Below are 10,984 nucleotides of genomic sequence, written 5' to 3' on the forward strand. Positions count from 1 at the left end.
AGAGAGAGAGAGAGAGAGAGAGAGAGCGAGCTGGTTATTTCAGTCAGGGGTTGAAATCACATTTCTGCCTTGCACAGATTTAAGCTTGTACTCCAAACCAATATCTGTGATTTTGTTTTTTTTAAAGCTGCTAAATTACATGAATGCATGATGTAACAAAGACACAGAGCACTATCCGACTTTGTATTACATGTGGGCGAGGCTGGAAAGATTCATATTATGTCTCAGCAGTGAGATTTAGTCTACACATGATCTTGATAAAAGGCAGGAAAAGAAAAAAAAAGAGAGAGAGAAAAAAGCGTTTGCTGGCTGTCGGCCAGGTGTGGACAGACTCAGGAAGTTAAGCCGGAATTCCAACAATGCAGGCAGTCGTTAGAGTCTTCAGCGAAGGTGCTGCCATTTCTGCTCTCAGTGCTGTCTTTGTTGTGGCGGCGAGGAGGCAGTTAGGTGAAATGCTGTGGCTGTGAATGCATTTCAGCCCTCGCTCTGAATTGCAAAAACCACGAGTGACGTGTGAATGATACAAAGCAAACAGTGGCATCAAAATCAGGCTCTTCTCTCGCGCCTGCGTCCAGGGGGGAAAGATAATTTTCCCAGGCTGTTTGACTCGAGCCCAGTCGTGACAATAATAAATGCCGGCAGTGACAGGATGAATTATGCCTCAGCTAAAAATGTACATCACAGCAATAGGAAGAAGCTGGCATGTAATTACACCGGAGATATAAATAGCGACGCATGCCTCAAAGTATCCATCACCTTCATCTAGAAATCACATTAGAAATGGTACACTCGATTTCAATTAGAGATGTTTTTTTGTATTTTTTTTTATTTCTATTTATTAGAACAGGCACATTTCCCGGATTAACTGTATTTGAATCCAATTAGTTTAAGCCTAAGTGAACATTCCTTAAATACTACCCATGAATGCACTAAAAAAAATAAAAATGCCAGAGTCTAATAATGTGTTTCTAATCGGCCACGGGTTTTTGAAGGATGGGACCATGCGGCATGAGAGTATTTGAATTTGTAATCAAAGCTGATCATTCAGAAAGGGGAGCTCCATTAATCTGGCAGACTCCGGATGGCGGCCCATCTTTTAAGAAGTGCTGTTTTGATGAGGATTTTCCCTCCAGCCTCCTCTCACTTCTAAAAGGCTTTCTATGCTGCTGCTGTTTTCACCTTGTGTGTCTCTGTGTGCCTGCGATGCAAAATGTGCTTCTGGATACACCAACTGAAGCAGTCTGTGTACAAATGATGTCACCGTGACAATGTCACACAAGTGCAAGATACACAACTTTACAGGTGTGCGGTTGAGATTAAAAAGCAGGTCAGCTCATACTGTTGATGGTCTGATCTAAAAGAAAGGAGAACTGCACATTACAGTTCATTCATTTGTTATATGTGTCACTCCTTATTTGCAGAAATTTATCTGGTGATAGAAAGATGTGGGCTGAGAATTCAATGGAGTTGTGGCTGTTGTAATGCCATCACAGGATGGTGCTTAGTTGATGTTTTATTTCCTAGCCATTATGGATGTCTGCCGTGCATCTGCCAACTGATTGCCTTTAAAATCTCCAAAGTCTGCTTAGTTCATGCTCTCACCCCTGGTGGTGCCTTTCATGTGGGCTCTGGATCTACTGAAGCAATCCTTTAGTTGCACGAATAACTTGTAGAAAAGATACCCCAGAGGATCCAAAAGTGAGCTGCCGAATTTGCTTTGCATTCAGGAAAAAGCGCGCCCTGTCCAGATTTATCAGTTGTGAGAATTTGGAGAGAAAGGCAAAGAGAGTGTTGTGTCCATTTGGCCTTTGTCTGGAGCTTTGTTTAACATTATGAGGAGTCTGGCTGCAGATAAAACACAGCTGTTGACATCAAAACTGGCAAGTGAGAAACATTTGCACTTTATCAACAAGCTGATAAATTGGGCATTGCAGATCTGGGAGAGATTGTTCAGACAAACGGCTGGGTCCAAAAAACCCAGCTGAAATAAACAGTTATCTCTCCTGCTCTGTGATGGCTGAATGAAGAGATGGTGGTTATACTGATGGTTAGAGGGGGTCTCCCAAACCGCAGAGCAGAAAGAAAAACACAGGGAAGAAAGAAGAAAGGAAGAAAAAAAACAATCCCAACTGACATCATAGGAAAGGCTGCTGCTTAAATTTAGGGCGAGATAAAGCCTGGCTGGAGTGTGCCAGATAGTTATATGGCAAATACAGGTTGCCAAGGACTTGTCCAAGTGGAATAACACAATAAATAATCATAAAATTAACTGAAACTTACTACCATAGACTGTAAAAACCAGGATTACGTTTCAGCAGATTTTTTTTTTAATGAGCCCTGCTGATTGAAAAACAACAACAACAACAACAACAACAACAACAACAAAAAGAAAACCCACAAGGCAGCCAGACATTTTCCACAAAATCTTCTCTGTGACTCAAGTAGATGCAGCATGGGTGGTGACTTTTAGAAGCCAGTGTGAAGTAGAGAAAGCAGTTTCAGATCATTTGCAAGGCACCGGCTTCAGCAGAGTCATCAACTCAGTTCACAGCATGGCATGTTGTGATCTCCTGAATACTATCCTTCAATGTTAAGTCAGTGTATTCACAGCTTGTACTTCTCCATGGGAATCAAGCAGCACAGATGTAGACTTCCTGGAGTTTTAATGCTTGGGTTGACCCCCCTTTCTTTGGAGGCTCTGGGTTCATAAAGGAGCAGGGAGGGGTGTAACTGGAGAGGGCCAGTGCGTTTGAGTCTAATGTGTACCAATAAGTCCAGGATAAGATGGAAATTCTTGTAGACTGTTTGTAGTGTGTTAGATTATGATGGAAATTTAAGCAGCTGTACCGTGTATGCTTTATACATATATATTTGTTAATCACCTAAATAGCACACCTACAAATCTATTTGGGAAATTAATCATAACATTTTATTTACCAATGAAAATGAGTCATGCCAAATTACTATAATTTTGAATATGCTGTGGGCATGGGAAATGTGCAGTGCTTTGAGTAAAGAGGAGGAGCGAGAGAGCTTATGGACCTATTGAGAAAGACAGAGGCGGTTCAGCCCTGCTATGGTCTCAGCAGCAGCAGCTCAGGGAGTAGTACTAGACCACTGTGTTGTGCAGGAACAGGCACGACGTATCCGAAAACCGCTAGCGGATTAAATGAAAACGAAAACTACTCTTTCATGTGGATTTATTCCGGGGAGAGACGTTTAGTCGAAGCGAGAAGACCTTTAAGCGAAATTGGACCGAGTGACGAGGATTGGGACGTTAGTCACAGTGCGATAACACCACCGAATGATTTCTTTTGCCCCGCCGCTAAGGTTAGTTAGCTTTCATTGCTCGCTGTGTCCATTGGTTTTGGGGGGGTCTGTTCTGCTGTTGGATGACGGGGTCCGGCTATTCTTTGGAGGAGAAACAGCAGTATTGACCTTTTCGAGTCTCTATGCTGTGCTATAGTTACATGACCCGTCAGACCTGTATGAAATTAAATGTTTTAGCGGTGTTCGACTAGCTGGTTACCCATCTTGCCACAGTAGTGCTAGTTGGCTGGTTATTCCCAGCTAGTTAATTATTTTATAAATCCGGAACACGTGCTACATGGCTAGGCTAGGCTAGCTAATGGCTAACCAGGGTAGCTTCCCAAGCTAGCTGTCAGAATGACCGAGTAGCCAGCGCCAGTTTTATTCAGCTGAATTAATCATACACTGGTGGTGACTCGTTACTGACGCTATTCCACACACAACACGACCAATATCCGACAATATTAGTGATTGTCAACTTTTTACTATACGGTACCAGAAAATGGGTTCAAGCTAAGTCATTTAGCCTGCTAACTTGGCTATGCACAATAGCGCCCGGTTTGCGTTTGTAAACACTGGCTGTACATGAAGTGAACGTAATGCGCTGAATCGGCTTTAGCGGGGACGAATTGGTTTGTTGTCAGATGGCTGATAAGCTATATTTGGCGTGCAGTAGTTTTGTAAGCAGCTTGATGTCAAGTCTCAAAAAACAAAAGTAAAGAGGGACTGTAGGGAGTTTGCGTTAGTGTTTGGCTTCTCAACATTGCTGCTGAGTGAGTATACTTGCTGGAGTTGGACTGGGGTTTTTGGACCTCTGTGTATTCTCCGGTAAACTGCATTCCTGTCTCTACAGTCAGTCTATGTAATGATAGTCCGTCATAAAAACATTCTAATTTTGGTGGTTCTAAGTAGTTAATCGCTATTGAGACACACCTGTTAATTCTGTAAAGACTGAAAACACTTTGGTTGGATACCTAAGGTAGTGAGTTACAAATAGTTTAAAAGACGTTTTCCTAATATTGAATGCTAGGGAGGACGTTCACCTTGATGGTGTCCTTGTTGTCTAAAGTTATTTGTTCTATAGTGTATATCTTCAACTCTTGTAACACGTACTGTAGATAAAAGCCGATTATCAGCAATCAAATAATAGGCATTTGTCTTTTGAAATTTGTGTTACTGTGATTGTTCCCTAAGAAACACAAACTCATATTTTGTCTCATATCTTACTTTTATGTGCCTACGTTTGAAACGTGTGGGAACACACAATTGCGAACATACATAGTGGTATGGTAATGTATATTTAAAAACTTGCAAACCTTAAACTGTAACTGTCTGGATATCTGGGATTAAATTAAATGTATTTACTGATCTGTCCTCTCTGGTTATAAAACGGGGTTTTCCCCTGGATATAGTTTGACCAAGTTGGTAAGCCACTTTGATGCACTGTATCACGGATGACCAAAGAGTCAATGCATTTTCCTGTTTCCATTAGTACATAGATTATGCACGTCACCAATGATAAAAATAGTGATCTGTGGTAAGACCACAGGTTTGAAGCAGAGCTAAAAAAACAACAACAAAAAAAGGAGTTGGACAACAATATGATGAGTGTGTTTGTGTAAAGCAGGCAATGCCTTATCACAAATGAATGAAATGTGTTTCACTCAAAATCAATCAGTATTAAATGCAATCCATGTATTTATTTTGCATGTGTTATAGCTATTCCAGTGCCTTATAACGCTTGTGTGATAGGTTATGCTAAACAACTGATTGCTTTAGATTACTTCCTGTCAACTGAAACATCTAACTTTATCAGCAGGAAGTTTTCCCGTTAAACATCTGGTACAGTGCACAAGTCAAATTGGGACAAATTTCCATAATATCTAAAGATAGTTGGAAGATAAATAAAGGGAAAGACCCTCTGATTTATTTCTTTTTCACTCTGATATTTATACATCAGATCCCACCCCTCCCCCAACACTAGCATGGTTTAACCACCCATTAACCACCTACTGCTCCACATTGCTAATTAGCATAAGCAACATGAGCACATGGGTAGTTAGGATATTATGATGTATGTGTGTGTGTTACTGAAGCTATTTTTATACACATGCTCTTTATAGCAACAAGGAGGGTGTTTTGTTACTGAAAATGGCTAATCAGCTGTTTCGTTTAATGCCATTTTCACCACCAACGTTGGCTAATGTACAAATAATGTTCCTGCAGTTACCAGTAATGATGAAGCAATCCCTCAGTTTCTCCGCCATAGCTTTTATGTAATCTTGTGATTGTCTCATTCATGTAGTCATCCTTGTTTGTTTGCATTTACATTCATGTATTGGATTGAAGCCCACGCTGTTGTTAAAGTAATGACAGTAATGGCTGTGGCAGCAGGTCGGGTGGGGGAAATATTGCGCCGGTACTGCGTCATGACACCGTAATATGTTATTTCGGGGGCTTCAAGCTAAGTATTATTAGAAACAAATATCATTTTCCTAAGCTTCAGCCCTCAATTTTTCTGGACAGCTGCATATTAAAATCGGTTGGACTGGACATTTAATGTCCTCTAGTACAAATTCTGTGTGATGTTTGTTTGCGCAGGTTGTTTAGCTTATTTAGTACATTAATGTAAAATCACTCGATATTACAAGCAGTTATAGTACTTGTAGACACTTGGTGTGTGTGATCAGGCAGGCTGAAAAGCTTTTAAACCTCCTAATAATCCATAATGCACTCAAAATCAAAAATCAAATTCTGATGTGAATCCTCAAAATTGGAGTCTGTATTGCATAGTGTCAGGATTGTAAAGAGTTAAATTTGAGTGAGGCGATATCTCCCCCTTTTCCAGAAGGGTAATGGGGGCAGGAGATAATCCCGTGCTCTGCATGGAGCCTCAGGGAGACCGTTACACCGCTAGTTCAATTTCTTCTCTTATTAAGAAACACAACAGAGTTATGAAACCGGAAAGGGGAAGTTCTTGCTCATTTCATTTTATTTCATTGTGAAAGATGAATCCTTACAGTAAATTCTTGTGGGAAGACAAAGCACATTGCATCGCCATAAATCAAAGATTTCCATTAAAATTCCAAATGTCTTTCTTTCATAATAATAAATGTCACAAGTTCTTTATTTTTTATTTATGTGACCATTAGCTGCCTCTGATATAGCAGGTAATCTTCCACAAACAACAAAATATACCATATACAGGAAGAGCATGTGCAACACATCTAACTCTTGTAACTAAAATCATATTCTAGATGAGTTAAAAATGGTGTTATAGTCAGAGTAATGTGAGCATTTGCAGTACATGCATAGTAAAAGACTGCCTCAAATTTGATTACATTTTTTTTCTTTTTTTGCATTTGTTACATTTGAACTGTCAGATCAGTCTTGAATACACTCCAGACACATACATGGGCAGCTGGACACCTGATAACAAACTAATGTTCTGTTATACTACTTTGAAGTCAACTTGTTCATGCGTAGATATTGCAATGTACTGTAAATTTTCTATAGATTTTGCATGGTTACCCCCCTAAATAAACAAACAAAAAACATGAACATCCACATGGATCTTTGCAATCAAATTCTAAACCTGAGTTGATCCTAGTGGACTTGTGGATGTAGAAAGTATATAATGAATGCTTGAGACTTGGGTGTAGTGCCTAAGCATGTTTTTAATTTGGGGAAAGAAATATTAAATATTTGCCAAAACACCTCAACTGGGTGTTTTGGCAAATAGGCAACACCATGGTGGAGAAGGTGAACCCAAGTGAAGCTATGCAAAATACCTTTTTGTAACTCAAATCATGACGCGTGTTTAAAAGATTTACAGCCCTAACCACGTTTCATTACAAGGCTTTGCCTTTTCCTATGCTATCATCATAAATAAGAATGTTTTTAATGGCTTGCTGGTTAAATATATGCTACACTGGCTCACTGTTCCTTCTCATGGTACATATTTGAATTACAGGAAAGTACGGCCTGGTTATAGTCCAATTTTAGTTGATATTTCTTCAGCACAGTGCACACAAGTTTTGAACTGAAGTCATAGCGGTTGTTTCTTCACATTCTGATAGTGGATTTAGCACAGCAGGCATATTAGGCAAAACAACGTCTGTCTATATACATCCTAACTGCTAGCTTTATATGCTGTATGTCTTCAGACTTGACCAATCCTTGTAAAAATGAAGAAATGTACAGATATGTATTCATGGACATGTATGAATGTATGTAGGTAGGCAAATGTAATTTTTTCTTGATTCGGACTCAGTTGAGTGTCCTTAGTGCTCTATAAGGATTTTATTTGGATTTTAGAAATGGTATTTGTAGTATGGGAACAACACTTGCCTTGTACTTGCTTTTTGTTGGCCAGTGTCAAACCATGCATATACATTCTTAATCAGATGTTAACAGCTTACTAGATCTGGTGACATTTGTCCACATGCAATCCAACTCATCTGTCTGCTTGGTGTGTCAGGGCTGTAAGCCATTGTTTTATATCAGCTAAAGCCTTGATTCAAATCTCTACCCAAATCTTGGCTATACAGGCCAGTTGGATGGGGAATTAAATCACAAGTTCACATGGTTTCTTACCCTCATAATGCAGCAAATCCAAGCAGATGTGACTTTTCCAACACTTAGCACTTGACACAGCAAATTAAATGTTTATTTACTCTAACTGCTGCACAAACAGAGTGATTATAGGGAAACAACACAAGTTTAGTACGTGGTGCACTTCATGAACCCTCAAGTTTACATGTGGAAACCTAAGAGAGAAATATGAGGCAGTCTCTGTAAAACTGCCTCACAGGCTCTTTCCCTCCTCCAACCCAGTTTCCTTCTCACTGGATGAGTAAGTGCAGCTGTCTAGCATTTCTTGCTCACTAGTGGACTGCACCTGGTAGGTTTTGTGTGTGGAGAATGTTATGCATGACTCAATGTGATAGAATATTATGATCAAGCACAGCTGGTCTGTTGCTCTGCTTCAGATCACAATCTAAGTGCTATTGAACTGGACAATGGTACCACCCCAGCTCTAGTGGCTACACGGGGGGGGCCGAAGTTAGGCAGCTGTGCTATTTTTTTTAATTTTTTAATTTTTTGTGATTGCAAATGGAAAAACTTGTTGTGACGTGTTGTTCAAAGAAAATGTCTCTGATATTGGTTATCCTGCAGCTTCAGATTTCTGCCCTAATCATCTAAGTAATCTAATTTTAACATTTAGGCAGTTATAGAGAGGAGGAGGTTGGGCATGTTCTGTCTGCTGGCCTAGGGATTGAAAGGGTATGGAGGTCAGACCGATTCTGTGTCCATCACCTTGCAAAGTTTAAAAACGGGAGATCTATTCTTCAATCAGGAATTTGTGTTGCTTGAGAAGTAACCTGTAAAATTCCTCATATGTATAAACATTGAAAACTGATTGCCTATCTTGTTGTAGTAGACATTTTTTTTTTTTTTACACTCTTTAGGGTGTTCATGTTGACCTTTATTGTAAAGTAGTCTATCAGGGTTTTAAACAATACCTTATTTTTTGGCTGTTTGGCTTTTGTGTGTTTGTGTTACATACAAAGTACTTCCAGAATAATTTTGTGGTATATAGGCTGTAGATGATGTTGACAGTTGATATGGCGCTCTATCACTGCGTTAATGCACTACCTGTTCCTGTCAATTACAAAAACTGTATAAACAGCAGTCTAAACTGCTACTATTGTTTGTATTCATGTTGTGGCAGTATGCATTTCTAGTGGGGTTTTTTGGTATGTGGAAGAACACGTTTTATAAGCCCATGCTTTATCGTAAAACACTTGAATCTTAGGTTAGTAACAAGAATTTTTTTTTTTTTTTTTTTTTTTGAGCACCAAACTTCACTTCCTTTTGTTACAATGATCTATTACAGGAATCGTTGTGTCTTTTCCTTTTTAGGTTAGCTTGCTCCTTTTTATTAAATGTCATGAGTTTCTCTTTTAGTCGGTGACTTTGAAGATTAGACATGACTACGTTTTAAATACGAGAGAATATGATCAAATGTTTAATGTTGAGCTACTTAATTTACTCTTTTTTTTGTTTCATCGATACAATTATGAAGATAATTAAATGGTCAGAAAAGATACTTAGCACTTCTTATTGTGTTGTAAAACACCATCTCAAAACCTCTTGTGATACACCTGTGTTTGGATGCTGTTATTAGAAGGTAGTCATTTATTATTCATAAGGTGTTCTGTTTTGATTTCCCTAGCTATGAAATATTCTTGCTATTAAAACCAGTCACCCATATTTAAACGCTATAAAAGAGAGCCAGACAGCGGATTAGCAAAGATTAGAAATGGCTCTGTGGTAAGTGATTCACTTGACTCTCTTACGCAACACAGATGACAGCATGGTAAAGGGCATTACTCTTGTTTGTGTGTAGGCTACCAGTGTGGGTAGTGTTGCATTTGCCTCTCTGATTAGCCCAAGTTTTCTACTAAGAGTGTGTTACAGTGTTGTTATTTGTTTTTGTTTTTTTTTTCCCCCATTAAAGGATGTTAGTTAGCCAAGCTGAGAGTTGGTGAACACATATCAGCTGTATTCCACTGTAGAAGTGAGAGGTATGAAAGTGTAATTACTGATTGCGTGTGCTTGTGTGAGAGGACTCCTGTCTTGACATGTACCTTGGATCCATGACAGTGCAGTTTGGAACAAATTAGTCCTTTTGAATGTGCCTGTACATCAAGCTGTTGATATGACATCTGGTCTTTGCTTTGTAATGTTTGGATTTATTCCCTGCTTAAATGGTTCCCTGACTGTAATTAATTCAAGCTTGTGTGTCATATTTGGGAGCGGTGTATTGTTTGTGCCATCTGTGTCAATACTGGAGGCATGTATGGACTTTAGTATTTGGCAATAAATGCACGATGTCAGTGTACATGCATAGACACCTTATCATGCACAACTGGAAGTTCTATAAAGCTGCTATCATGAGGCGCAAAAAGGCACTCAGGTTGCATGCTGCCATACTGAAGAACATTTCAAAGTTCTTGAATAATTAAGCAGCAGTGCAGGGGACGTAGGTCAGCTCAGCAGACAAGTGCACTCCTCAGTTTTATTTCCTGCTGCTTAGAATTGAGAGCTGAATGTCAGGTGGACTTTAAAGAGCCAATGGAGAATAAAGGGAGATTCATAAGTTAAAGCTTCATGTTATCATGTCCCACACAGCTGGGAAATAACTTTGTGTGTCAGTAACAGATAAATGATATTTTGTACTCTAACAGTAATGGCCGTACAACAATTTCTGCATAAAATGTAAACTGTTACATGAACAATTCCTTATCTTTACTTTGTAAACTTTACCAGACAAGTTATGAAGGTGGAGTTGGAGTATTGTTGTGCATTTTTTGACATTTCTGACCTGAATGAATAAGGTTTATCTAGACAACTTGAATGTATATTATTTAGTTCAGACTTTTAGGGTTTGCCTCACTTGTAGTGCATTTGCATAACTGTTAATTTTACAAGTATGCTCAAAGAATAAATGAACAATATAATTTAGCACTGTGATAGAGAACTTGAGTTGTTTCCAGTGGTTTTACTTACCTACTTACCATTGAATATCCTCGATAGGCCAGTTTTGGCTGATAAAATCCAGAATGCATGTGATAATACAACAGTCGGAAGCGAAAGAAAGTACCTTTAT

General features: G+C 39.1%; 1 protein-coding gene across 4 annotated transcripts in view; it reads left to right on the forward strand.

Annotated features, from left to right (window-relative positions):
* The first annotated feature begins 3,075 nt into the window (after positions 1–3,075).
* ncor2 (nuclear receptor corepressor 2) overlaps positions 3,076–10,984 on the forward strand; it is a 91,088-nt gene continuing 83,179 nt past the window's right edge. For all 4 annotated transcript variants that reach the window (XM_013909897.1, XM_013909898.1, XM_013909899.1 and 1 more), the window contains exon 1: positions 3,076–3,330. The gene's annotated coding sequence lies outside the window, so the exon portion shown is untranslated. The remainder of the gene's footprint in view (positions 3,331–10,984) is intronic.

This window comes from Pundamilia nyererei, unplaced genomic scaffold (genome assembly GCF_000239375.1).
Source record: "Pundamilia nyererei isolate P.nyererei 1_Seehausen unplaced genomic scaffold, PunNye1.0 scaffold00033, whole genome shotgun sequence".
NCBI lineage: Eukaryota > Metazoa > Chordata > Actinopteri > Cichliformes > Cichlidae > Pundamilia > Pundamilia nyererei.